A 3,930-nucleotide genomic window follows, 5' to 3' on the forward strand; every position below is an offset into this window, starting at 1 on the left:
AAAATAATAAGGTAATAAATCATATAACGAATCAGATCAAGTAATACCAAGATTTATAAGCTAATGATTTGCTGTATGATAATATGCTACTAATTCACCTTGAATTTGTCTTGAAAAACAATAGCAAAAAATGCTTTTGTCGAATACAGCACAATGGAGGAAGCATTGTGTGCTAAGATCGGCATGGAGTTTCAGTCAGAAGATGAGGCATACAACTTCTACAATAGGTACGGATTAATTGTTGGGTTCAATGTTCGGAAAGACTACTTGAACAAGGATAAAGACGGTGTAGTTATATCGAGAAGGTACACATGTTGCAAAGAAGGTTTCAAACGACAGTATGAAGGAGATATAAAACCAAAGAGAACTCGGGCTGAAACAAAAATCGGATGTGAAACTAAAATAAGGATAATTTTGAGCAGAGAAACAATGAAGTATCAGGTTCGAGATCTGGTAATCGAATATAATCATACACTACATATTCCAGAATGTGCTCATATGATGCGTTCGCAAAGAAAAGTAAGTATTTCTTAAGGAGCCCAAACTGAGATTGCAAATGATGCAGAAATATCCTTGAAACAATCCCATGAACTCATGGGAAAAGAGGTAGGTGGATTAGGCAATATTGGCTATACTCATGATGACTTAAAACACTATCTATGAACAAAAAGAGAGAGGGGATTAAAGTATGGTGAAACTGGTGCAATGCTACGATACTTTGAAGAACAAAAATTGGAGAATCCGTCATTCTTCCACGCTGAGCAGCTTGATTGTGAAGAACAAATTACAAATACATTTTGGATTGATGCATCAATGCTGATGGATTATACCTATTTTGGGGATGTGGTTACATTTGACACCACATATAAAACTAACAAGGAGTACAGACCATTGGGCGTATTTGTGGGATTCAATCAATTATTGTAAGAGCTTTTACTATATCCTTTGATGTTACAGGCAGTACACGTCCACCTTCAAGTTGTATATATGAGTGAGTTGGATTGAAATTATTCACCAACCACGTGCATATATCCTTTGGAAGAATATGGCATTGGATCTCTAGTAATCCATCAAAACCTATTTCTTTTATTGCAGCTATTTTCGCCCCATCAATACGACCCACGAACTTTAAGAATTTAGCTGGTGTACACCTAAACCTGTAAGCCTACAAAAACAATATAACAATGTTGATAAAAATTAACAAATAACAGCCCAATACTTGCACTTGCGCTTTGAAACTTCTAAATCATTTAATTTAAAAACAATAAAATTTGATGCTACGTCCTTACTTGTTTCGTTACATCACTCTCTATGCTTTCTCCCCTATCCGCTATAGACTCCTTGTAGATTTTCATCAACTCCTTATAGTTTCTTCATATCTGCTTCATTCTTCCATACAAGTTTCTTCTCATCACTTAGTTTGTTCCATGCATTTCTAGCAGCTATGTTTAACTCCTTCATTGTTAATGCCTTTCCTTTTGCTTTTTGCTTGCGTGCGAAGTCAATCCTACCATGATTTAATATGATTAGATCCATCACATAGACTTTTGATTTTATCATGAATTTTTTAACTAATTCAAAGCCCCAACTGTAGACAATAATCCTTCTAAAAAACCATATATATCTGTATGCAATGAAATCACTTGGTGGCTTAACCGGCTTTACCGGATTATTGTCATAATGTTCCTCAACCTATTTGCCTTTATCTTTTGTAAGATTCATCTTCTTGGTTCCCCGACGTCCCATAATGTATTATTTCAAACTGCACCAAAATAAATGACATGACAAAAACATAAGGGATAATTTCAAAAACCTCCCCTAAGGTTTCTTCACACTTCTGTTGTTACAAATGTACAAGAGGTTTAAATAAAATTACAAAATGTTCAAAAAATGTTATACTATTTACAGACGGTTGATCTAACAACTGTTTCTACTCCACTCCCTAATATTAAATAGTCATGGAGTTTCCAATGATGTTAACAGCAACAATGGACATTATGCCATTGTCAAAATTGCAATTCCTAAGTAAACAATCAATTACCATCAATTGATTAATGAACATTATGCCATTACCTAATGAAAGGAACTCCTAGATAACCAGAAAACCAACAATTGAATAACCATACTTACAGTTTGTTCTTTACCATGTACACTATACACAAGTGAAAGAACACTCTGTTTTTTTACCATGCTGTGGGTTTGTAAACTATAATAACTATTATGTACAAGAAAAATATCAATTGATACAAACAACATAACAATATGTCATGCCAACTTTATTTGACTAAACTCTCAATCCAAAATCATATAACAAATTAATAGCAATAACAGAAGAATTGCTGCTTAACTGTGAATATTGACAATTATTGCATTCTCAGAATAGGTACAGAAAAAAAGCAGGCAACTAATAAACTCTTCTGTCACCTTTCACATGATGTTCTTATACTTCCTACAACAATTTCTTTTATATGCATTGAAATTTATATTGTCCAAACAAATCAAAAAATTGTAAGTCCAATTGCACCAGTTGTAACTTAACCCTAACTATCAATCATTTTTGTGATTTCAAATAAGAGACATTCATGGTCACCTATATTCCATTCATGCCCAATTAACTGAGTATTCCATCACAAAATTTTAACTTTCATGTGAACAAAATATGATAATGAGAAACTTGTGTAGGATGAAATTTTCAACAAAAGAAAGAATATCTGATAAATAAGAATTTCTGCTCAACTGTGACTATTGACAGTCATCGTATTCTCAAAATAAGTAAAGAAAAGAAGCAAGCAACTTACAAAATATTTTTTCACTTTTCACATGATTCTCTTATACCTACCACAAGAATTTATTTTATATGCGTTGAAATTTCTGTTGTCCTAATAAAGCAATAAATTGTAAACCTAATTAAACCACATATAACTTAACCCTAACTACTAGTCATCTTTTTTTCAAATAGCAGACATTCACTAAACCTATGTCCAAATCATGCCCAATTCATTGGGCATTCCATCTTTCTTTCTTTTTTTCCCTCAAAATTCCATATTAAATAGTGTGTATATTGTCTAAATAGTGTGTAAATATTTTTAGTTCATAGCCCGGTACATCTAACAAAAGATAAATTTGTTCGATCATTCAACAAAATAGAGTTTCTTACCTCGATTAAATCTGAAATCTCCAACTATTGCAACACCCCAGGGCCTTGGATTATGCAGTTTCTCCCCCTCCAAAAAACACCATCGGTCTTCTTTAGGAGGAATTCAGGCAGTTGTTTTGGGAATTAGCAGACAACGGGGAGTGAAATGGGAGTGATTTTGTGGAGTGAAATGGCAGTTCTTTTGTGGAGTGATTTTGGGAATTAGCAGACAACGGGGAAAGGGTTTGGGAAATGGGGAAAGTGAAATGGGAAAAGTGATAAAAAGGAACTTTTCATTAATAATTTGGGTGTGATAAATATGTACTATGCAAACGTCGTTTGACGATGATGCTCCATCCATTTCCATAATTTTTTTTTAATTGCCACTCAATAAAACGACACCGTTGTCTTCAGCTAATTTCACTTTGCGACGTGGCTTCGTTTTGTACGCTGATATTAGCTCATCTAATCTGGGCCATCAAAAGTTTCAGAAGTTGTGGCCTGGTAACCGTCCTGGCCCCTGGTCCTGGTTTAGGAGTTACTGAAAAGATACGAGTTTTGTCTTTTTATCTCTGTCCTTAATAACAAAGTAAGACATGTGGCTGTCTCTTAGTGGCGTCCGAACAAGAGCCTTATTTAGATGTTCCGAATGCACATTTAACCCTTATAAATTATGGGGAAAATGCAATTTTCATCCCCAATGCTTGGGTGAGAGACCAATTTCATCCTCAAAATTTCAGCAATAGCACATTTAATCCTCAATCATTGTCAATTTTGGTCAATTTAGGATAATT

General features: G+C 34.1%; 1 long non-coding RNA gene across 1 annotated transcript; it reads right to left on the minus strand.

Annotated features, from left to right (window-relative positions):
* Positions 1–746: 746 nt before the first annotated feature.
* On the minus strand, positions 747–3,420 carry LOC140014501 (uncharacterized). Its single transcript, XR_011821267.1, has 3 exons — positions 3,158–3,420; positions 1,290–1,507; positions 747–1,165 (listed from the first exon to the last, which is right to left on the minus strand). It is a non-coding gene; the product is annotated as an uncharacterized lncRNA (long non-coding RNA).
* Positions 3,421–3,930: the final 510 nt, after the last annotated feature.

The sequence above is a fragment of the Coffea arabica genome, chromosome 9e (assembly GCF_036785885.1).
Source record: "Coffea arabica cultivar ET-39 chromosome 9e, Coffea Arabica ET-39 HiFi, whole genome shotgun sequence".
Taxonomy (NCBI): domain Eukaryota; kingdom Viridiplantae; phylum Streptophyta; class Magnoliopsida; order Gentianales; family Rubiaceae; genus Coffea; species Coffea arabica.